This window comes from Oryctolagus cuniculus, chromosome 16, assembly GCF_051225735.1.
Source record: "Oryctolagus cuniculus isolate XC-2025 breed Fujian yellow rabbit chromosome 16, ASM5122573v1, whole genome shotgun sequence".
Classification (NCBI taxonomy): domain Eukaryota; kingdom Metazoa; phylum Chordata; class Mammalia; order Lagomorpha; family Leporidae; genus Oryctolagus; species Oryctolagus cuniculus.
Window position 1 is genome coordinate 6,933,143 of NC_142882.1, and position 26,178 is coordinate 6,959,320.

At 40.9% G+C, this 26,178-nt stretch overlaps 1 pseudogene; it reads left to right on the forward strand.

Annotated features, from left to right (window-relative positions):
• Positions 1 to 1,081: 1,081 nt before the first annotated feature.
• LOC149121439 (vomeronasal type-2 receptor 116-like) lies at positions 1,082 to 14,874 on the forward strand (annotated as a pseudogene).
• The last annotated feature ends 11,304 nt before the right edge of the window (positions 14,875 to 26,178 follow it).

A 26,178-nucleotide genomic window follows, 5' to 3' on the forward strand; every position in this document is an offset into this window, starting at 1 on the left:
CTCCTGCTCTGCTTGTCCTCTGATTTTCTCTGTCTGCAGCTTAGTTTACTTTTAAAAGAGGGATTTATTCCTGATTGTCCATGTACAAATGGTTTCTCATAGTTAATGTTCGTATTTTTATGGATAGATAGGTATAGATTGGTTGATCATACGTATACCTCATGTCTTCATATATTATTTGATTTCTTGCTCTTTTTATCTTAATTTTAACTTGTTATTTCCCTTTTAAAGAACTTTGTGAAATATTCTTATGAAGTTGCTGCTTAAATTTTGTAGAGTGTGGGACCTTTACAGTAGAAACAAGCATGAACTTTAAAGAAGAGTAAAAAGTAATTATCTGTGTCCTCGTGTTTCTGCCTTTTTGCCAGGGTTTATTTTGCAATCCATAAGTCTGCATATCACCCTGTGTTGCCTCCATATGTTAATTCCTGGACACAACTTCATTATAAACTATTTGGAGCCTCTAGAAATTATTATCTCATCAAACACAAGTTTATTCCCTCAGTTTTTCATTCCTGATAGTTTACTTTCACTATTATTAGAATAATTTCTTATTTTTCAATGCTACCTTAATGATGGATGAAACTTTTGTATAAACACAGAGATCAAACTCTATTTGCTTATTTACTGTTCTATTCTGATTTGTCTGTATTTTCTGGAAGCATTGCGAACATATTTAAAATGTTGCACAAAGAAATAGTTGCTGTTGTTTTCTTCCCCTTGGAAAGTTGTATTCTCCCCTTATGATTGTTCTGAATAATATTCACTAATTTTCTGAGCTCTTAAAAATTTGAGAGTCATTAATTTAAATGGTTATTAAAGTAAAAAAAATAGAATTATACCTCTAAACCTGCAGGCACTTAATGTACTTACCTTAGAATATAAAAAATATATAAATGGCCCAAATAAAAGCAAAGATGGAGTTAAAAGCAAACACCATTCTGAAAACTTTCAAAAATGATGTATTTGGAAAAGAATCTTACAAACTTTCAGGCCGCAGCAATCAATGAATTGGATTTAAAGCCAGTCATAATTGGAGTCTTTTCCCTAAGGACTCCTGTGCCCTGTATGCAGGTTGGAGTCTAAGAACTATCAGCATGTTCTGGCTTTGGTCTTCGCCATTGAAGAGATCAACAGGAGCCCACATCTTCTACCTAATGTGTCTCTGGGATATGATGTCTTCAGTGTCCTACACAGTAATCGAAGAATCTTACATACTCCCTTCCTTTGGCTCTCAGGGATGGTTAAGAGCATCCCAAATTACACTTATGGAAGAGAGAGCAGGTCTGCAGCAGTACTGACAGGGACAACGTGGGCAACTTCTGCCCAAATTGGGACACTGCTGGGACTCTACAAGTTTCCACAGGTGAGCGGGGTGTCATGAGGAGAGAGAGCTGTTTTTGGCTGATGCCAATCTCTGGTGCTTTGAAGGGTGAGAGGAGGAGACTGGATTTAAGCATCTGTTAAAGTACATAATCTCAAAGGGCAAATACTCAGAAAACTGGTGGAGAAACCACATTTTCTTTTTGAAATACAGGAAGAGAGAGAGAGAGAGAGAGAGAGAGAGAGAAGACAGAGTTTTTTTTCCTGGAACTATTACATTGTTAATTCTTCCCTAGAATGTTCTAAAGGAGTGAGGATGACTAGAAAAAGAAATGATTTGTTAAATGAAAGTTAAAAAAAATGTATCCATGGAATCTGAAAAAATATTTGTGAACATAATGGTTAATCTTTAAATTAAAAAAATCATACAATATAACCAGTTATTACCAATGAAAGAATTCTATTGCATTTTGATCAGGTAATTTTAGTTCAGCTATAAATTTTAATAAAAACCAGTATGTCCCCACCCACCAAAAAAAAAAAAAGAAAAAGAAAAAGAAATGATAGATTTTTTTTCCTCTGACCAACTTTTTTTTTTTTTACTTTTATTTAACAAACATAAATTTCAAAAGTACAACTTATGGATTACAGTGGCTTTCCCCCTGCCCATGACTTCCCTCCCACCTGCATCCCTCCCATCTCCCGCTCCCTATCACATTCCATTCACATCAAGATTCATTTTCAATTCTCTTTATATACAGAAGATCAATTTAGTATACATTAAGTAAAGATATCAACAATTTGAACGCACACAGAAACGCAAAGTGTAAAGTACTGTTTGAGTATCAGTTATTGCATTACTTCACATTGTACAACACATTAAGGACAGAGCTCCAACATGAGTAGTAAGTGCACAGTGACTCCTGTTGTTGACTTAACAAATTGACACTCTTGTTGTGGTGTCAGTAATCACCCTAGGCTCTTGTCATGAGTCGCCAAGCCTACGGAAGCCTTTTGAGTTTGCTGACTCTGATCTTATTTAGACAAGGTCATAGTCAAAGTGGAAGTTCTCTCCTCCCTTCAGAGAATGGTAACTCCTTCTTTGATGGCCTGTTCTTTCCACTGGGATCTCACTCACAGAGATCTTTCATTTAGGTGTTGTTTTTTTTTTCCAGAGTGTCTTGGCTTTCCATGCCTAAAATACTCTCATGGGCTTTTCAGCTGGATCCGAATGCCTTAAGAGCTGACTCTGAGGCCAGAGTGCTGTTTAGGACATCTACCATTCTGAGTCAGCTGTGTATCCCACTTCCCATGTTTGATCGTTCTCTCTTTTTAATTTTATCAGTTTGTATTAGCAGACACTAGTCTTGTTTATGTGATCCCTTTGACTTTTGATCCTATCATTATGATCAATTATGGACTGAAACTGATCACTTTGGTGAGATGGCACTGATACATGCCACCTTGATGGGATTGAATTAGAATTCCCTGGCACGTTTCTAACTCTACCATTTGGGGCAAGTGCGATTGAGCATTTCCCAAATTGTACATCTCCTCCCTCTTTTATTCCCACTCTTATATTTAATAGGGATCACTTTTTATTTAAATTTAAAGACATAAGATTAATTGTGTGTTAATTAAAGAGTTATGACTAGCTTTTTAAAAATATTTACTTATTTATTTGCAAGTCAGAGTTAAACAGAGAGAGGAGAGGCAGGGAATGAGAGAGAGAGAGAGAGAGAGAGAAGTCTTTCATCCTGTGGTTTATCCCCAGTTGGCTGCAATGGCCAGAGCATCACTGATCTGAAGCCAGGAGACAGGAGCTTCTTCTGGATCTCCCATGTGGGTGCAGGGGCCCAAGGACTTGGGCCATCTTCTGCTGCTTTTCTGGGCCATAGCAGAAAGCTGGATTGGAAGTGGAGCAGCCAAGTCTCAAACCGGTGCCCATATGTGATGGCGCTTCAGGGCAGGGCATTAACCCGCTGCACCACAGCGCCAGCCCCTTCTGACCAGCTTTTGATTAATGCCTGTCAGAACTGACATTATGATTTTTGGAAAGCCTGTTCTTCATGTTGCTTCATATTTTATTTTCCCTTTAGCTAACTTTCGGCACTTTTGATCCTATTCTGAGTGACAATGGCAAGTTTCCTTCCCTCTATCAGATGGCTCCCAAGGAGATGACTCTGGTGCATGGCATGGTGTCTCTGATGCTTCATTTCGGTTGGACATGGGTGGGGCTGGCCATCTCAGATGATGAGAAAGGTATGCAATTTCTCTCAGAATTGAGAGCTGAGATGGACAGGAATGGAGTTTGTATAGCCTTTTTGAAAATGATCCCTGTTACTGTGTTGCTGTATTACTCAAGAACCTCATTGTATCACTGGCAGATCATGAAATCATCAGCAAATGTTGTTATTATTTTTGGTGACAATGAATCTTTTTAGGCCTGACCTTTGGAAGGTGGAAACATATAATGATGTGGAAAGTGTGGGTCACTACCTCACAATGGGATATCACCATTGGGAGGAGACATTTCCTAGTTGACTCATTCCATGGAGCACTCATTTTCTCACATCACCATGGTGAAATTCCTGGTTTCACAGATTTTATCCGAACACCCAATCCATCCAGATACCCAGAGGACCCTTTCCTTGCTGACCTGTGGTTGACATATTTTAATTGCTCGATTTCTAAACTTGACTGTAAAGCTTTGGAGAACTGTCCACCCAATGCATCCTTGGAATGGTTGCCTTGGCACCATTTTGATGTGACCATGACAGAAGAGAGTTACAATATATACAATGCTGTGTATGCTGTGGCTCATGCCATACATGAGATGATTCTTCAACAAGTAGAAATGTCACCAGGAAGAAATGGAAAAGGACTGGTGTTTTCTCCTTGGCAGGTAATGGCTCTGCCATTGGATGGTACATATTGTCACTTGTTGTCAAGATGTTTTAAGCAAACCAGATCATTTATAATCCTTCTCCAAAAGCACTGGGGAATATGACTTGTATGTATTGCCCAGGACATAAATGTAGACTTGGGTCTAAGAGATTGTCAAGAGCATGGAGCCAAGTGGGCAAGCAGAAAGGCAATGTGAATCTGGGCTGATGCTTTGTTTTATATAAGGCCTCAACAGCCTGCCCTTCTACTGCTTTCCATAGGAGAAATCTAGAGGTTTCCTCTGAAGTTCTTTTTAAAATTTTTCAGAGAGCTGATTTCAGGTATTTCATAGAGTTCTAAAAAGATAGCCATACTTCTCTCCCAACAGGAAGAGGATTAGTTCTTTAAGTTCATAGAAGATGTTGAGCCTTATCATATAATGTAACTAAGCAGCAACTTCAGTCACTGATAACCTCACTTTGCAGACTGATGTTCTGGATACTTCAGTAGGAAAAGGGTGTGGGTTTGACTCAACAGCTGAGATTTTTCTGAGCAGTCAGCCTCCTTACTGTGTAGGTGTGCATGTTTGGGAGTTTTATGTTGATTCTTACTGATATTTTAGACACATTATGATTAGTTTTCCATGGCCTTTCATTTCTGTTACTCCCTTGTGTGCCTGTAATACGTTGACACCTTCAGCAATGCATTTCAGATGATAAGAGACTTTCAGTAATTTAGGCTTTGTGTCTGAACCCTGGGATGCCCTTTATCATCAGATGATGCATCTCTTTTAGCTGCACCCTTTTCTGAAGAACCTCCAGTTTAACAATCCTGCTGGTGACACAGTGAATTTCAATCAGGAACACAAATTGAATGGAGAGTATGACATTCTCAACTATTGGAATTTCCCAGATGGTGTAGGAATTAAGGTGAAAGTAGGGAAGTTTTCTCCATATGCTCCACATGGTCAACACCTGTCTTTATATGAAGATTTGATAGAGTGGGCCACAAAAATTGAACAGGTGTGTTGGAACTAATAATAGTTCTTTGCACTACTCATAAATAGCCAATCTTTAAAAAAAGATTTATTGGGGCCAGTGCTGTGGCATAGTGGTGAAACCTGCCATCTATAGTGCCAGCATCCCATATGGGTGCTGGTTCGAGTCCCAGCTGCTCCACTTCTGATCCAGCTCTCTGTTATGGCCTGGGAAAGCAGTAGAAGATGTCCCAAGTCCTTGGACCCCTGCTCCTGTGTGGGAGACTGGGAAGACACTCCTGGCTCCTGTCTTTGGATCGGCACAGCTCCGGCCATTGCGGCCATCTAGGGAGTGAACCAGTGGATGGAAGACCTTTCTCTGCCTCTGCCTCTCACTAACTCTGCCTTTCAAATAAATAAATAAGATAAGTAAATAAAATAATAAGATATTTTAAAATATCTTTTAAAAAGATTTGTTTATTTGAGTAGCAGAGTTAGAGACAGAAAGAGGGAGAGACAGAGGGAGGTCTTCCATCCACTGCTTCACTCCCCAAATGGCCACAATGGCCAGAGCTGGGTCTATTTGAAGGCAGGAACCAGGAGCTTCTTCCAGGTTTCCCATGTAGGTGCAGGGGCCAAAGGACTTGGGCTAAAATCCACCTCTTTCCCAGGCCATTATCAAGGAGCTGGATGGGAAGAGGAGCAGCAGGGATGTGAACTGGCACCCATATTGGATGCCGATACTGCAGGCCAAGGCTTAACCTACTATGCTACATCACTAGCCCCAAATGATTAATCATGTTGTGGAGGTTTCTGTTTACTCATAGCACAGTAAATGGCTATTTATGCCATTTAACAACTCACTTTCCCAACTAAGAGATTTTTCTTACTGTATTTCTGTTGGATATGAAGGGAACACAGCTATTCAGTCATATTTCTCAATTCTCATACATTTCACAGCATACAATAAACATGGCATTCAGTCCATGAAATTGGATGTAGATGTATGTGCAAGTTAAGTTTATTTTGATTTCAGTATTGTAAAACACCCTAGTTGGTAGAAGAATGGGTGATACCCTCAGTAGTGACCAACACATATCTGAATGTCCTCAGCCTCCCCAGTCCATATGCACTGCGAGTTGTAGCCCTGGATTCAGGAAGACCCCTCGAGAGGGAAAGGCTGCCTGTTGTTTTGATTGCACTCTGTGCCCAGAGAATGAGATTTCCAATCAGACAGGTAAGTGTACCTATTTGGAGAAATTCCTCATTTCTCCTTTATTCTCCCCCATCCATCCAAGGAAGTGGAAAGGGCCTAGAGGAGAACTGCAGAGACAAGGATCTCCACTTTTAAGTTAATAATGAAATTATTATTATAAATACTTACCCTATTATGTTAGTCTGCATTGGCCTTGAACAAGACAGGCAGATATAAACAAATCTCCTATCTTCTGGTCCAGTTCCAAAATGTCTGCAGTGGCCAGGGCTGGACCATTGCTGGAATCAGGAGCTGAGAACTGAGTCCAGAGCTCTCATGTGTGTGTTAGGAACCCTGCCACTTCAGTCTTCACCCCTGCCTTCCAGGGTCCTCAATGACAGGAAACTGGAACAGGGGCCATATCTGGGAATCAAACCTGGTTACTCAAATGTGGGACATGTGTGCCTTCACCAGTATTCTCAACATTCACTCAGTGACATATGTGTTTTCAGGCATTATTTTACACATACAGCAGACATTAGTGTCTTTATAAAACTCCTCTTGACCACCACTTGTGGGGAGCAATCCAGACTAGACTGAGTTACTGGAATTAAGACTTATTCTATGTATCTGCTCTCCCACAATATGGCGCTGGGAGAGAAGTAAACAGCTTCTGCACAGCTGCCTCCAGTTCAACCAATAAACTGTAGGACTTGCTCCTGATTGGAGGAGAGCAGCGTACTCGGCGTGTGGGCAGCCGAGTTGGGATTGGCGGAGGAGGACTATAAAGGAGGAGAGAGACGGCATGCACCAGGAACATCTAAGGGGAACATCTAGCTGAAGGAACACCTGTGCAGCCCCCGAGAAAATCGGCCGGCGGTGTGCCGCTCCCCTGCGGAAGTGGGGAATGTGGCCAGGGGGAACTGCTCTTCCACGGAGGTGGAAGGGATAGTAGCCAACCCGGGAAGAACCAGCAGCAAACCCGGGAAGGGCCGAGCAGACGAAAAGAACAGCGCAGGGTCCTGTGTCGGTCCTCCACGAAGAGGGGGAGCGACATAATGGTGCCGTGACTCGGATAGGAAGCCTAGGCAGGGTTTAGTGTCGTTCCTCCACGAAAAGGGGGAGCGACATAATGGTGCCGTGACTCGGATAGGAAACCTGACACGGATAGGAAACTTAGGAGGGAAGAAATGGGAAGAACTGGGAAAATACCGGAGAGAGAGACTAGCAAACAGCCTAGGGAAAAGCCGGACGAAAAGGGTGCCGGAAGAAGCTATTGAAAGCCTAGGCATAGATTCGGATACGGACTACGGGGGGAAGCTGGGAGAAATCTCTAAGGTCGAAAGCGAAAGTGAAAGCTAGAACAAACAGACTCGGATGCGGACTGTGGGGAGAGGCCGGGAGAAATGAGGGAGGAGTATTGTTGGAAGAAAGCTTAGGGAAACATACCGGGTAGAGAAAAATGTTAGGGAAATTGAAGCCGCGGGGGGCAGGCCGAGGCGGATACGAAAGCCACTTTGGGATTCTCAAGTTAGCCTGGGAATAGGGGGCGAAAAGTTAAAACCAGAAGCTGAAACGTAAGCCTGGTTGGGATCCGTCTGATTAGCCCGGGGAGCAAAGGACGGGAAGCCAAATCGTGGGGCGGAAACGTGAGCTGGGTTGAATTCGCCAGGCTAGCCCGGGGAACTTAAATTGAATGCTAGTGGCGGACACGTAAGCTACGCTGTGTGACTCGCGGAGGCTGCCGCGCGCAGACAGAGCGTGCGGGGCTCAAGTACATAGGGAATGCGGGGCTGGCGCGAGGCCGTGGTTCAGACGCGAAAGGGTTAAGTGTGAGACCGCGGAGTGTGCGCGCAAAGCCGAGCCGCGCAGATGAGAGAGGCGCTGGCTGAAGCGGCGCAGAGCCGGGAAGCTGCCAGCAGGGTGAGGCGCCGGGAAGCTGCAGGGATAAGAGAAATAGAAGTTTAGAAGCAAAGTGAGAGAAATAGGAATGCTGGAAGATAGAAGTAAAATGGGAGAAATAGGAATGCCCGGAGATAGAGAAATAGAGAAATAGAAAGGCCTCCCCTCAACATGGCAATGAGAGAGCTTGGATTCGGTCTGCCTGATTAAGTGAGGCGATGAGCACCTGCGGCGGCTAGCAGCTTATGCGCCGCAGGTCACCGAAGACAGGCACGAATTAACATCAGTAAGGCCTCCCCACAATACAACAATTAGGAGGCTTGGATTCGGTCTGCCTGATTAAGGCGGTAAGCGCCAGCAGGCGGCTCGACCAGAGTGTGAGCCGCAGGTCACTGAACACAGGCACGCATCAGTGCCTAAAAACCTCCTCACAATATGGCGAAGAGAGGACCCGGATTCGGTTTGCCTGATTGATAGGACTTGTAAGAACCTGTGGCAACTCTAGCAAGCAGAGCAGAGTGTGTGCCGCGGGGCACCGAAGACAGGCGCGTATCAACGCCAAAAATAAAAAGAAAGGGGGATCTGTGGGGAGCAATCCGGACTAGACTGAGTTACTGGAATTAAGACTTATTCTATGCATCTGCTCTCCCACAATATGGCGCTGGGAGAGAAGTAAACAGCTTCTGCACAGCTGCCTCCAGTTCAACCAATAAACTGTAGGACTTGCTCCTGATTGGAGGAGAGCAGCGTACTCGGCGTGTGGGCAGCCGAGTTGGGATTGGCAGAGGAGGACTATAAAGGAGGAGAGAGACGGCATGCACCAGGAACATCTAAGGGGAACATCTAGCTGAAGGAACACCTGTGCAGCCCCCGAGAAAGTCGGCCGGCGGTGTGCCGCTCCCCTGCGGAAGTGGGGAATGTGGCCAGGGGGAACTGCTCTTCCACGGAGGTGGAAGGGATAGTAGCCAACCCGGGAAGAACCAGCAGCAAACCCGGGGAGGGCCGAGCAGACGAAAAGAACAGCGCAGGGTCCTGTGTCGTTCCTCCACGAAGAGGGGGAGCGACAACCACTCAGTCACCTAAGTTCCATCTCCATCATGGAGTGAACACAGGTATCATATGTATCTACTTTTCATTTTCTGTGAAATGACGTTTAGATCACATTGAAGACATAGATACTACAAGTCCTTATTTTCCCAGGACCTGACACTGTTTTTCAGTGGAGCAGGTACTTATAAATGTTGTGCTTGATTTACTGGTATGTATTACTGATGTGTAAAACATGTTTATGATATACCATATTCTGAGTGAGGAGATTGTATTTCATGCTCTTTTCTAGTTCGCAGGTAAGAAAAAAATATAGAGATATGCAATCATAGTAGTAGTATTGACTGCAATGAAAGTATGCACAATGCAGTTGTCTGTAGGACGTATTACGTGGTGGTATCTGCATTCTTTGAGGTGATGTTGTGGATCTCATCCAACAGATGTTAGTATTAATATTGTGAATTAACTGGGGAGTAAATTCTTGGTAGAATTATTAGAAGTGGCTGAATTTGGGGAATTGCCGGTTCACACAACATGCAGAGAACCTAAGAAAAAGGCTTCATTGGTAAAGCACAGAGAATATGTGGATGGGGTTGGGAGATGAAATGGGAAATGGACTGAATATTTGTATATTGGATTTTCCATAATTATCACTTTGGAATGCTTCAGACTTACAGTATTTAATGGTGTTATACTGAAATCATTTCTTTTTTAAAGTTGAAAATCCATTTATTACACCCAACCTAAACATCATAGCTTAGCCTACCCTTCCTTACACATGCTCAGAACATGAAGTCACTTATATAGAGTGGGGATTTTCTAAGATTGATTTTGTGATTGCTATGTTGTTTAATATTACAATGATGTAGCTTTAACTCAGTTTATTAGAAATGTAGGAGATTACTGTTATGGTCTGCATATCACTGACTTGGGTAAAGGCATTTTGTGTGTACACATTGGGCACAAGTTCCTATGTGTTCCATGTGCAATGATGGAGATTGCATCATCCACCAGCTTGAATTCCGATAGCCTTGGAAATATAAATACACCACTAAACTACTCATGGGTTATAGAATAAAGAAGATAGATGTATATTTCCATTTAGAAACACTGTTTATTAAATCTTGTGTCCAGTTAGAGTGAAATTTATAATTCCAAAGAAATTTATAATTCTAGATTTTATATATTAATGTATAATGTATATTAAAATCTGAACTTATCATTTCTAAGAATTTATTGAGTACCGGAAAAAGAACACTAAATTAAACACAAAAGAGAACATAAGAAATGATAAATATAGGAAAATAAAATCCAAACAAAAACAGGATAAGCAAGTTGATTCTTGTATAAAACAAATAAAATTGATCAAGAAGAAGCAGGAACAATGCAGGAAATAAGAGATACTAAGACTGAAAATAGGTCATCAATATAGATTTCCCAAAAAAGTTAACATAGTGAAGATATATTATAAATGATTCTTGTTAATACTTTTGAAACCTCTGGTGTAGTTCTCAAATTCTCCTGTCAGTAGGATTTGTCAGAACCATCCTCAAAGCACAAATAACATTAAGTGAGGAATTTTTAAGAAGTCCCCATACATTTTTATTATCTCCAACAGCTTCTTTTGAGGGGGATTTATCAAATCTTCATAAAAGAACAGTTATTTACTAAGTCTGTTCAGAGAAAAGGAAAATTCAGGGAATTCTTTGAAAATGGCCTAACTTTGGCTCCTCAGTATTACAAAGTCATTTCAAAAAGAGGAATTTTTTTAAAGATTTTTATTTATTTATTTCAGAGGTAGAGTTACAGACATTGTGAGAGAGAGAGAGAGAGAGAAAGGTCTTCCTTCAATTAATTCACTCACCAAATGGCTGCAATGGCCGGAGCTGCACTAATCTTGAGCCAGGAGCCAGGTGCTTCTTCCTGGTCTCTCACATGGGTGCAGGGGACCAAGGAGTTGGTCCATCTTCTACTGCTTTCCCAGCCCATATCAGATACCTGGATTGGAAGAGGAGCAGCTGAGACTAGAACTGGTGCCCATATGGGATGCAGGCAGCACAGTTGGAGGATTAACCTACTGCACCATGGCGCCACCCCCAAAAGAGGAAATCTATAGCCATTTACTTCCTTTTTTAAAAAGATTTATTTATTTTTTGGAAGTCAGAGTTACACAGAGAGAGAAGGAGAGAGACGGGGGAGGGAAAAGGGGAGGGGGATAGGGAAGAGAAGAGAGAGGGTAAGAGGAGGGGAGGAGGAGGGGGAGGGGAGAGGGGAGAGGGGAGAAAGAAAGTGAGAGGTATTCCATCTGCAGTTTACTCCCTGGTTGGCCACAATGGCTGGAGCTCTGCTGATCCAAAGCCAAGAGCCAAGAGCTTCTTCTGGGTCTCCCACGTGGATGTAGGGGCCCAAGGACTTGGGCCAACTTGTACTGCTTTCCCAGGCCACAGCAGAGAGCTGGATTGGAAGTGGATCAGCCGGGACTAGAACTGGTGCCCAATATAAAACAATACACTAGTACCTCAAAGGAAGAAATAAAAACCCCAATAATGGCAAAAAATAATAAAATCAACATCCGTGCATGTTATAGAAATAACAAAAAGCAATTCTTCCCAAATTATGAGTAGGCCATAATTTTCTTCATAAAGAGTATTTGCATAATCACACCATAGTTTTGGGGCAGTGTTGAAAGAATAAAATAAGAACATTCAACACAATCACATCTGACTAAGTATTAGGCTGCATATCCTGTCTAGTAAATATTTTCAAAAGAGAAAAGAATTGGAAAAGAAGAAATAAAATGATGTTCAGATTATATTTTATACAAATATAAAATCCACATGAATAAGCTTAGTATTTGACTATAGCAGTGACTGAGTATAAGGATAACATCCAAAAATTTACTTTATTTTTATATACCAGCCACAAAGCATTTGAAAATGAAAAATTTGAGCGTTTATAACACCTTACAAGTAAAAATAGCTAGAAGTAAAGGTAAGAGTCTTGACCATAAATTTACAGAACATAATTGAGAAAAATAAAAGACTGACATAGGTGGACACAGTACGCTCATAGTTGGAGAGGCTCAATATTGGAAAGATTTGGGGACTACCAAAGATGAGCTCCTGATTCAATGATTTGCAATCTACATTGCAAGATATTCTGTAATGGAAATTATAACTCATTACAGGATGAGAGGACGTACTCCACCTGGTATCAGCTACTGTTAGTCCTCTCTGTCCTTGATACTCTGTTTTTATTTATTTTTATAAAGATTTATTTATTTGCAAGTCAGAGTTACACAGAGAGAGGAGAGGCAGAGAGAGAGAGAGAGAGAGAGAGAGAGAGAGAGAGATCTGCCATCTGATGGTTCACTCCCCAATTGACCACAATGGCCAGAGCTGTGCTGATTGGAAGAAGAAAAAGAGCCAGGAGATTCTTCAGGGTCTCCCATGTGGGAGAAAGGGCCCAAGGACTTGGGCCATCTTCTGCTTACCCACGACATAGCAGAGAGTTGGATTGGAAGTGGAACAGCCGGATTTCGAACCAGTGCACATATGGGATACCAGCACTTCAGGCCAGGGCATTAACCCACTGCACCACAGCACTGGCTGTCCTTGATATTTTGTAAATTGTCATGTTCCCGATAGTATCTCAATAAGGGGCATCAGTTTTGAAAAAATGAAGCCAAGAAATTGCTTTTAGAGATATAAATAAATGAGATAGGTAGGTATTTCAAATTTTGAAACTTTTCCTTGAAGTAGATGGTACATTGCAGGGTCTTCTTCAGTGGTGTCCTAAGTCACAGGTTCCAGCCTCATTGAAGGATTTAGTGCATTTATATGCAAGGATGTGGTATGCTGTGAGGACACAGCAAGAAGGTGTCATCTGTAAGATACCCTACACTGGACACTGCAGCAGGATCCTTGGTCTTGAATGATTGAGTCTCCAGAAACATGAGAATTGATTTATGCTGTCATAAATTAAGCAGGATAAGATAGGGCATTTGGGGCCAGTGCCATAGCTCACTAGGCTAATCCTCCACCTGTGGCACCAGTACCCTGGGTTCTAGTCCCTGTTGGGGTGCCAGATTCTGTCCTGGTGGCTCCTCTTCCAGTCCAGCTCTCTGCTGTGGCCTGGGAAGGAAGTGGAGGATGGTCCAAGTGCTTGGGCCCTGCATCTGCATGGGAAACCAGGAGGAAGCCCCTGGCCCCTGTCTTTGGATCGGCGCAGTGTGCTGACCATAGTGGCCATTTGGGGAGTGAACCAACAGAAGGATGACCTTTCTCTCTGTCTCTCTTTCACTAATTCTGTCCAAAAATAAATAAAAAGAGAGGGCATTTGATGATTACAACAAAGTGTCCTGAGACAGTAGGTCTTTTGTTGTTGTTGTGGGAAAAAATAAGATCTCATGAATATAAAGAAGAAATAATAGTGTTGTGTCCTAGCCATAATTTAGATGAGTGATATTAATCAGGAATCCTTCCCTATACATTATTCTGATACATGCTTCCCACAGCTTATTCGGTGTGCTTTTGGAAGTCGGGGAACATAACACTAAGCACTGCTGAAGCTGGGCTGGTGCATTTTTCCTGTCTTAGCAGATATGGATCAATGCATGAAGTGTCCAGAGCAGCAGTATGCCAACACAGAGCGAGACCGTTGCCTGCACAAAGCTGTGGCCTTCCTGGCTTATGATGACCCCTTAGGAATGACCCTGGTCTGCACAGCTCTGTGCTTCTCTGTCCTCACTGCTGTGGTTCTTGGGGTCTTTGTGAAGCACCGAGACACTCCCATAGTCAAGGCCAACAATCGTTGTCTCAGCTACATCCTGCTCATTGCCCTCATCTTTTGCTTCCTCTGTTCCTTATTGTTCATTGGTCGTCCCAGTACAGCCACCTGTGTCCTCCAGCAGATCACGTTTGGAGTGGTGTTCACTGTGGCTGTTTCCACCATCCTGGTCAAAACTATCACTGTGGTTCTGGCCTTCAAGGTCACTGCCCCTGGGAGAAAGATGAGACACTGGCTGATATCAGGAGTACCTAACTTCATTATTCCCATCTGCTCCCTGATCCAACTTGTTCTTTGTGCCATCTGGTTGGGGACCTCTCCTCCATTTATTGACACAGATGCACACTCTAAGCATGACCACATCATCCTGGTGTGCAAGAAGGTCTCAGTCATTTCCTTCTACTGTGTCCTGGGTTACCTGGGTTCCTTGGCCCTGGCAAGCTTCACTGTGGCTTTCCTAGCCAGGAATCTACCTGACATGTTCAATGAAGCCAAATTCCTGACATTCAGCATGCTGGTGTTCATCAGTGTCTGGGTGACCTTCCTGCCTGTCTACCACAGCACTAAAGGGAAGATCATGGTGGCCATGGAGGTCTTCTCCATCTTGGCCTCCAGTGCAGGGCTCTTGGGCTGCATCTTTGTCCCCAAGTGCTACATTATTCTCTTCAGACCTGAGAAGAACTCTTTAAAAGGATTAAAGGATACAGTAGATTCCAAGGGAAATAGCTGTTTAAAGATTAGTTCATTAGTTCATTAGTTCACATATTTAGACCAAAATTGATAAAACTCTGATTTTGCATTCCATGTTATAAAGTAATTGATTCAGCTTAACCTCCTTATGAACAGCATCCACTTCTCTGTTAAAAAAGGTTTGCTTATTATATATATATATATATACACACACACACACACACACACACACGCACACACACACAGACACACATACTGAAAGGCAGAGTTAGAGAAGGCGGAGAGAGAGACCTTCCCTCAGTGATTCACTCCCCATATGACTGCAGTGACTCAGGCCAAAGCCAGGAGCTTCATCTGAGTCTGCCCTATGGGTTTCAGGGGCCCAAACATCTTAAGCCAACTATTGCTGCTTTCCCCATGTCTTTGGCAGGGAGCTGGATCAGAAGTGAAGCAACAGGGCCATTAACTGGTGCCTATTTGGGATGCTGGCATTGTAGGTGGCAATTTGCCACCATTCCAGAACACTTACCCCAATTTATCTCTCTTTTTTAAAAATAATGCTGTGTATAATGTTCTCAGTCAGACTTTATGCTCACAAACACAAACTCCATCTCAGGTAAAGACTCTTGAAACTTCATTTCTACTAGTTTCTATATTTTCCTTGTCAACTGGTAGACACTTAAATATTCATATTTTAATAAAATGAATTTACAAGATTGTTTCCTGTTTCATTTTTCCTCCTTCAGAGTTTATAATAAAAAGATTTATAATCTAGTTGGGACTGGCCAGCACCGCAGCTCAATAGGATAATCCTCCACCTGCAGTGCTGGCACACTGGGTTCTAGTCCCAGTTGGGGCACCAGATTCTGTCTCAGTCACTCTTCTTTCAGTCCAGCTCTCTGCTGTGGCCCAGCAGTACAGTGGAGAATGGCACAAGTGGTTGGGCCCTGCACCCACATGGGAGACCAGGAGAAGCACCTGGCTCCTGGCTTCAGATCAGTGTGGTGTACCGGCCGCAGTGCACTGGCCATAGTGGCCATTGGGGGGTGAACCAATGGAAAAGGAAGACTTTTCTCTCTTTCTCTCTCACTGTCCACTCTGCCTGTCAAAAAAAAAGTTGGAATTTTTTCAGTACTGTAATTGGTCATGTTAAATCATGTTTCATGTGTTTACAACATTGTCACAAACCCCTTAATTATGTATCACTTTCAAATTTGAAATGCTGTAATAATTGCACATCAATTTTTTATATGTAGCAGAGTATACAAACTTGTATTCCATTTGTTTATTGTTTTTTATGTATTTTGGCTTTAGGTTTTCTGTTGTCAATTCCAGACTTTATTTTAATTTTTTTAATTTTATTTATTTTTTGACAGGCAGAGTGGACAGTGAGAGAGAGAGACAGAGAGAGAAAGGTCTTCCTTTGCCGTTGGTTCACCCTCCAATGGCCACCGCTGCAGCCGGCGCACCGCGCTGATCCGATGGCAGGAGCCAGGATCCAGGTGCTTTTCCTGGTCTCCCATGGGGTGCAGGGCCCAAGCACCTGGGCCATCCTCACCTGCACTCCCTGGCCACAGCAGAGAGCGCAGAGAGCTGGCCTGGAAGAGGGGCAACCGGGACAGAATCCGGCGCCCCAACCGGGACTAGAACCCGGTGTGCCGGCGCCGCAAGGTGGAGGATTAGCCTATTGAGCCACAGCGCCGGCCAAATTCCAGACTTTAAAAATTGGTTTTTACTTTTGAGGTGAAATTAATACAACAAAAGAGTAACCATTTTAGAGTGAACTAATGGCATGCGTGGCATTCACTGTTTTGTGCAACCATCATTTTTGTCAAGTTCTAAAATACTGTCATCACGCAAAATCAACTTCTTTATTCAGTGGTCACTCAATTCCTGCTCCTCACAATCAGACAACCACCCTCTGCTTCGTGTTTCTGGATTTGACAATGCTGAGCATTCCATACAGATGAAATCCTGCACTGTGCAGACTGGTTTGGTGGCCTTTTTTCACTTAGCATAGTGTTTCCAAGCATCATCCAAATTATAGTAGGTATTCATTCTGTTCATGACAAACTATTATTTCTTTGAATTGATTCATTGAATTTTTAAAAGATTTAGTTTTTTATTTGAAAGGCAGAGTTGGAGCACTACAGAGAGAGAGCTTATATTCATTGGTTCACTCCAAATGGCTACAGTGGCTGGAGTTGGCCCAATCTGAAGCCAGGAGCCTCTTCCAGGTCTCTCAAGTGGGTTCAGGGGCCCAAGGACTTCGTCAGTCCTGTGATGCATTCCCAAGCACCTTTGCAGGGAGCTAGATTGGAAGTGGAGCATCTGGGAACTGAACTGGTACCCATATGAAATGCTGGTGCTGCAAGTGGCAGCTTTACCTGCTACACCACAGCACTGGCCCCTAATTCACTGAATTTTATTTCAGAGATAGAACATGATTTGTTATGAACTTTGACTGTTTGGAATAGACAACTGTGAACACTGATGTACAAGGAGTTGTTTGTGTATTTTCAGTTATGTTGATTTTACTCCTAGGAGTGGAATGGTTTGATTATGTATGAATTCTTTTGTAAAAAAGCTTTATTTGAAAGAGTTACAGAGAGAAGAAGGAGAGGGAGGGGGAGGGGGAGGGGAAGGGAGAGTTCTTCCATCTGCTGGTTCACTCCCCACATGGCTGCAACAGCTGGAGCTGGGCTGATGCAAAACCAGGATCCAGGAGTCTTCTCCTGGTCTTCCATGCTTGTCTAGGGGACCAAGGACTTGGGCCATCTTGCACTGCTTTCCCAGGCCACAGAAGACAGCTGGATCATAAGTAGAGCACCCAGGATTTGAACTACTGCCCATATGGGCTGCTGATGCTGTTGACCAGGGCTTTAACCCACTGCGATACAGCACCGGCTCTGATGAGCATCCTTTGTAATGCTTTTTGGTCTCATTTTTATTTGTGCAAAAATGTCTATTCAATTTGTATCCCCATTATGTTGATTATGTTTGTATTTTTGTTGTTCCTTTCTGCTTTTAAGAATATGTTTGATACTAGACACTTACCTGGAGGATTTCAGCCATATTCTTCCATTTTCTATTGAGTCTTTGCTCTTTCTTGATTCTGTCCTTTCTTGTATAAATCTTTTTAATTTTGGTCAAACCCTATTCACCTTTTCTTCTGTGGTTTCTTGTGCTTTTCCTATTGTATCAAGGATAGATTATTTTATCCAGAGCCATGAGGAACTACACTTTTTTTCTTCTAAGAATTATTAAAAATGTTTGAATTTTCATTCAGGCTGTTGAATCAACATGAGTTAAATTTTGGGTAAAGCATGAGGTAGGGTAAATCTCATTGTTTTGAGAGTTTGTGTCAAGGGCTGTTGCCATGGCTCACTAGGCTAATCCTCTGTCTGCAGCACTGGTACCCTTGGTTCTAGTCCCAGTTGGGGCACCAGATTCTGTCCTGGTTGCTCCTATTCCAGTCCAGCTCTCTGCTGTGGCCTGGGAAGGCAGTGGAGGATGGCCCAAGTCCTTGGGCCCCGCACCCACATGAGAGACCAGGAGGAAGCCCCTGGCTCCTGGCTTTGGATCAGTGCAGTGCACCGGCCATAGTGGCCATTTGGAGGGTGAACCAATGGAAGGAAGACCTTTCTCTCTGTCTCTCTCACTGTCTACCTCTGCCTGTCAAAAAAAAAAGAGTTTGTGTCAAATAAACCAGCTCTACATTTTTAGAGTTCATATTAAATGAGCCAGGTCTACATTTTTAGAGGGTGTTAATGTATTTTTTCTGTAATATCCTTAGGTTAGATGCAGAATCATAGAACAAATTCTTGTTAGAATATTTATAAATGGCAAAAGTAGCAAACTACCAAGTTGTATTTTATTCAGAGTAAAAAAGATTCAGCGTGACTGGAACATGGAAAATGTACTGCTGTTGGGGTGAGACATGATGCAGACAGTTAACAGAAAACCAGTATTGTAGACTTTGCATACCAGCATAACCCATTGGAAATTCTGAGATTGGTAATGGTAAATGGTGACATGCTAGAACCACCTTTGTGTTGTGGATTTTCTTTTTTTTTTCTTTTTATATTTTAGAAGACATTAATTTTACAATGTACTTACAGTGCTGTATTCTTTTGTCTTGAAATGTATTGAGCTCAACAAGATTGTCCAGTGTAGAGACAGTTGGAGTCAGTGCTGTCCATGCACACTGGGTATAAGTTAAGTTCATGTGTGCCTTCCATGTGGACAGATAGACAATGCTGCATTTACCAACTTCAGTCTCCACGTGCTTTTATTTTAAGAAATGTTCTTTACAATAACCCAAATGTTAAAAAAAACTGGTCTTCAATAGGAATTTTTGATGTCTCAAATAGAAAAACATCATCGAATTTTGTGGAGATGTTGCTAAAATTCCCTCAGACAGATGTACAATCCCAGATTCTATAAACCCATATACAATTTTGTCTATAGATTTCACTGAGAAAAAACTGAAATTCTACATTTGAATCATTACAAGGTATAAATAATAGTACATTAAATACAAAGAAACTAGAAGATAAAAATGGTAAATATCAAAGCTAATATTGATTCTAGTAAAGAAGCAAAATTGCTTAAACCCTAGAAGATTGATCAAGAATAAAGAGTTTTTTTAAATTTTACATAATATTTATAACCTTCAAACTACAATATTAATACATGCATATTGGTAGGAAATAGCAGCAGTTTGTTAGGCTACCAGTTTTAACATAAAACCGACTTACACATATGAAAAGCTATAATGGGCCTATTCACCATTACAGCATGAATCTCTTTCTTCCAGAACATTTTTTGTTGAAACTTCAGTATCATGAAAAATTAAAATAACACCCAAAACATTCAATATTCACAAAAAACATTAAAATCAAATATACAAAGTCACTTAATACTGTTAAATAAAACAATAAACTGCAAGATTTCCTGAATGGAAATAATAGGACTTCTGAATGTTTTATGGTTAATATCTTTGGGAAAATGGCAGGGCAAAGTGACTACTTATTAATAGTCACATTGAACGTTAATGGCCTGAACTGTCCAGTTAAAAGACACAGATTGCTGATTGGGTTAAGGAACAATACCAATCTATTTGCTGCTTACAAAAAACACATCTTTCCAACAAAGATGAATACAGACTGAAAGTGAAAGGCTGGAAAAAGATATACCATGCCAACAGAAATGAAAAAGAGAGGGTGTATCCATCTTAATATCAGACAAAATAAACTTTAACACAAAAACTGTTAAGAGAGACAAAGAGGGGCACTATATAATGACTAAGAGATCAATTCAACAGGAAGATATAATGATTATCAATGTATATGCACCTAATTACAGGGCACTGGTTTATTTAAAGGATTCGTTAAGGGACTTAAAGGGAGACTTAGACTCCAATACAATAGTACTGGGGGACTTCAATACTCCACTCTCAGAAATAGACAGATCAACAGGACAGAAGATCAACAAGGAGACCGTAGATTTAAATGACACTATAGCCTAAATGGATCTAACAGATATCTACAGAACTTTTCATCCTACACATAAAGAATTTACATTCTTCTCAGCAGATCATGGAACCTACTCTAGGACTGACCACACACTAGGCCATAAAGCAAGACGCAGCAAATTCAATAGAATTAGAATCATATGATGCAGCTTCTCAGACCATAGGGGAATGAAGTCAGAAATTATCAACTCAGGAATCCCTAGAGCATATGCAAATACATGGAGATTGAAAAGCATGCTCCTGAATGAACACTGAGTCATAGAAGTAATTAAAAGAGAAATAAAAAATTTCTGGAAGTAAATGAGGATGACAACACAACATACCAAATATTATGGGATACAGCAAAAGCATCATTAACAGGAAAATTTATAGCAATAGGTGCCTACATCAAGAAATTGGAAAGGCACCAAATAAATGAGCTTTCAATGCATGTCAAGGATCTAGAAAAACTGCAGCAAACCAGAACCAAATCTAGTAGGAGAAGAGAAATAATGAAAATCAGAGAAGAAATCAATAGGATTGAATCCAAAAAAATTACAAAAAATTAGCCTAATGAGGAGCTATTTTTTGAAAAAATAAACAAAATTGACACACCATTGGCTCAACTAACTAAAAAAAAGAACAGACCCAAATCAATAAAATCAGAGATGAAAAAGGAAACGTAACAACAGACATCACAGAAATAAAAAGAATCATCAGAAATTACTACAAGGACTTGTATGCCAGCAAACAGGGAAAACTATTAGAAATGGAAAGATTCCTGGACACATCCAACCTACCTAAATTGAACAGGAAGACATAGAAAACCTAAACAGACCCATAACTGAGACAGAAATTGAAACAGTAATAAAGGCCCTCCCACCAAAGAAAAGCCCAGGACCAGATGGATTCACTGCTGAATTCTACCAGAAATTTAAAGAAGAACTAACTCCAATTCTTCTCAAACTATTCAGAAAATCGAAAAAGAGGGAATACTCCCAAATTCTTTCTATGAAGCCAGCATCACCTTAATTCCTAAGCCGGAAAAAGATGCAGCATTGAAGAAAATTACAGACTAATTTCCTTGATGAACATAGACACAAAAATCCTCAATAAAATTATGGCCAATAGAATGCAACAACAGATCAGAAAGATCATCCACCCAGACCAAGTGGGATTTATCCCTGGTATGCAGGGATGGTTCAATGTGCGCAAAACAATCAATGTGATACACCACATTAACAGACTGCAGAAGAAAAACCATATGATTATCTCAATTGATGCAGAGAAAGCATTTGATAAAATACAACACCCTTTCATGAAGAAAACTCTAAGCAAACTGGGTATAGAAGGAACATTCCTCAATATAATCAAAGTGATTTATGAAAAACCCGTGAGCATCATCCTATTAAATGGGGAAAAGTTGGAAGCATTTCCACTGAGATCTGGTAGCAGACAGGGATGTCCACTCTCACCACTGCTATTCAATATAGTTCTGGAAAATTTAGCCAGAGCTAGCAGGCAAGAAAAAGTAATTAAAGGGATACAAATTGGGAAGGAAGAACTCAAACTATCCCTCTTTGCAGATGATATGATTCTTTATTTAGGGGATCCAAAGAACTCTACTAAGAAACTATTGAAACTCACAGAAGAGTTTGGCAAAGTAGCAGGTTATAAAATCAATGCAGAAAAATCAACAGCCTTTGTATATACAGGCAATGCCATGGCTGAGAAAGAACTTCTAAGATCAATCCCATTCACAATAGCTACAAAAGCAACCAAATACCTTGGAATAAACTTAACCAAGAATGTCAAATACCTCTATGATGAAAATTACAATATCTTAAAGAAAGAAATACAAGAAGATACCAAAAATGGAAAAACCTTCCATGCTCATGGATTGGAAGAATCAATATAATCAAAATCTCCATTCTCCCAAAAGCAATTTAGAGATTCAATGTGATACCAATCGAAATACCAAAGACATTCTTCTCAGATCTGGAAAAAATGATGCTGAAATTCCTATGGGGCCCAGGAGACCTCGAATAGCTAAAGCAATCTTGCACAACCAAAACAAAGCTGGAGGCATCACAATAGCAGATTTCAGGACATACTACAGGGCAGTTGTTATCAAAAAGGCATGGTATTGGTACAGAAACAGATGGATGGAACAATGGAACCGAATTGAAACACCAGAAATCAACCCAAACATCTACAGCCAACTTATATTTGATCAAAGATCCAAAACCAATTCCTAGAGCAAGGACAGTCTATTCAATAAATGGTGCTGGGAAAATTGAATTTCCATGTGCAGAAGCATGAAGCAAGAACCCTACCTTTCACCTTACACAAAAATGTACTCAACATGGATCAAAGACTTAAGTCTATGACCGAACACCATCAAATTATTAGAGAACATTGGAGAAACCCTGCACGATATAGGTACTGACAAAGTATTCTTGGAAAAGACCCCAGAAGCACAGGGAGTCAAACAAAAGTTACCATTTGAAATTGCATCAAATTGAGAAGTTTCTGTACTGCAAAAGAAATATTCAGGAAAGTGAAGAAGCAACCGACAGAATGGGAAAAATATTTGCAAACTATTCCACAGATAAAGGGTTAATAACCAGAATCTACAAAAGAGATAAAAAAAAACCTCCATAACATCAAAACAAACAACCCACTTAAGAGATGGGTCAAGGAACTCAATAGATATTTTTCAAAAGAGGAAATCCAAATGGCCAACAGACACATGAAAAAATATTCAAGATCACTAGCAATCAGGGAAATGCAAATCAAAACCAAATGAGGTTCCACCTCACCCCAGTTAGAATGGCTCACATACAGAAATCTACCAACAACAGATGCTGGTAGGGATGTGGGGAAATAGGTGACACTAACCCACTGTTGGTGGGAATGCAAACTGGTCAAGCCACTATGGAATTCAGTCTGGAGATTCCTCACAAACCTGAATTTAACTCTACCATACATCCCAGCCATCCCACTCCTTGGAATTTATCCAAAGGAAATTAAATTGGCAAACAAACAAGCTGTCTGCACCTTAATGTTTATTGCAGCTCAATTCACAATAGCTAAGACCTGGAATCAAACTAGTTGCCCACCAACAGTAGATTGGATAAAGAAATTATGGGACATATACTCTATAGAATACTATATAGCAGTAAAAAACAAACAAACAATGGAATTCCTTCATTTGCAACAAAATGAAGGAATCTGGAAAACATCATGCTGAGAGAAATAAGCCAGTCCCAAAGGGACAAATATCATATGTTCTCCCTGATCAGTGACAACAAACCAAGCACCAAAAAGGAAACCTGTTGAAGTAAAATGGACACTATGAGAAACAGTGACTTGATCAGCCCTTGTCCTGACTGTTGATGTAAATGTAATACTTTATTCCTTTTAGCATATTTTTTGTCCTAGTACTATTGGTTGAACTCTGTAATTAGCACACAATTATTGTTAGGTGTTTAAATTTTAACTGAAAAGTGACCCCTGTTAAATTTAAGAGTGGGAATAAAAGAGGGAAGAGATGTACAATTCGGGACATGCTCAATTGGACTTGCCTCAAATGGTGGATTTAGAAACGTGCCAGGGGATTCCAATACAATCCCATCAAGGTGGCATGTACCAATGCCATTACCCTAGTCCACATAATCAATTTCAGTTCACAATTGATCACACTGATAGGTCTAAGAGTCAAAGGGATCACGCAAACAAGACTAGTGTCTGCGAATAGTAACTAATATTATAAAAAAGGGAGAGAACGATCCAACATGGGAAGCAGGATACACAGCAGACTCATAGAATGGCAGATGTCCTAAACAGCACTCTGGCCTCAGAATCAGCCCTTAAGGCATTCAGATATGGCTGAAGAGCCCATGAGAGTATTTTAGGCATGGAAAACCAAGACACTCCGGGAAAAAAAGAAGATGACCTAAATGAAAGATCTCTGTGAGTGAGATCCCAGTGGAAAGAATGGGGCCATCAAAGGAGGAGGTACCTTTCTCTGAAGGGAGGAGAGAATTTCCACTTTGACTATGACCCTGTTGGAATAAGATTGAAGTCAGTGAATTCAGAAGGCTTCCATAGCCTTGGCAACTTATGACTAGAGCCTAGGGAGATTACTGACGCCATAAACAAGAGTGTCAAATTGTTAAATCAACAACAGGTGTCACTGTGTACTTACTTCTCATGTGGGATCTGCCCTTAATGTGTTGTCCAATGTGAAGTAATGCTATAACTAGCACTGAAACAGTATTTTACACTTTGTGTTTCTGTGTGGGTGAAAAGTGATGAAATCTTTACTTAATATATACTAAATCAATCTTCTGTATATAAAGATAGTTGAAAATGAATCTTGATGTGAATGGAATGGGAGAGGAAGTGAGAGATGGGAGGGGTGCGAGTGGGAGGGAAATTATGGGGGGGAAGCTATTGTAATCCATAAACTGTACTTTGAAAGTTTATATTTACTAAATAACAGTTAAAAAAAAGAAGTGGAGAGAGAAAACCCACATTCATTTGGATGACATTCTCAAGTGCACAAAGAGATGAAAAATGGAGATTTTCTTAGTCTAAAAATACAATGTAAAGAGGAAGTACTCAGAGATTTAGTGGCCATACTTTCATTGTTCTAAGTAGAGAGGAGGAAATGGAAAAGGAAAAAGGGAGCTTCCTGGACATCTGTGTCAGAAGAATTATGATCTACAAGCTCTCAAACTGTGGCAGATTATTAGGAAAATGGAATATTCTAGTCTTCCACCACTTTCAAGCCTGGTTAATAACTTTCAAGGTTGAGATTATACATTATGGCTGTTGTCTTATGTTGCATGCCATTTTCTCTCCCCTTGTAGCTGACCTTTGGGCATTTTGTGTCTGTCCTCTGTGACCATTCAGTTTTCATTCTCTCATTCAGATGACATTGAAGAACACACCTCTGACACTTGCAAGGTCTCTTAGATGCTTCATTTCAGCCCAGTTGATCACCCGAGATGTATTAGATTTATTTCAGATTTCAAAGTTAGAGATATACAAGAATGGCATTCGTGTAGCCATTGTGGGATTGATCCCAGTGACCAAGAAGACAAATTATGCAACAGACTGTCCATGTCCTATACTGATCAGGACATCATCATCAAATGTGGTTAATCTTTGCTTTGAAAGCAAATGTCTGACAGTCATGAGCTTTCTTTTTTATTTTTTATTTTTTTTAAACTTTTATTTAATGAATATAAATTTCCAAAGTACAGAATATTGATTACAATGACTTCCCCCCCATAACGTCCCCCACCAACAACCCTCCCCTTTCCCACTCCCTCTCCCCTTCCATTCACATCAAGATTCATTTTCATTTCTCTTTATATACAGAAGATAGTTTAGCATACATTAAGTAAAAGTTTCAACAGTTTGCTCCCACACAGAAACATACAGTGAAAAATACTGTTTGAGTACTAGTTATAGCATTAAATCTCAGTGTACAGCACACTAAGGACAAAGATCCTACATGAGGAGTAAGTGCACAGTGACTCCTGTTGTTGACTGAACAAATTGACACTCTTGTTTATGGCATCATAATCACCCTAGGCTCTTGTCATGAGCTGCCAAGGCTATGGAAGCCCCCTGAGTTCACTGACTCTGATAATTTTTAGACAAGGCCATGGTCAAAGTGGAAGTTCTTTCCTCCCTTCAGAGAAAAGTACTTCCTTCTTTGATGACCCATTCTTTCCACTGGGATCTCACTTGCGGAGATCTTTCATTTAGTTTTTTTTTTTTTTTTTTTTTTTTTTTTTTTTTAGAGTGTCTTGGCTTTCCACGCCTGAAATACTCTCATGG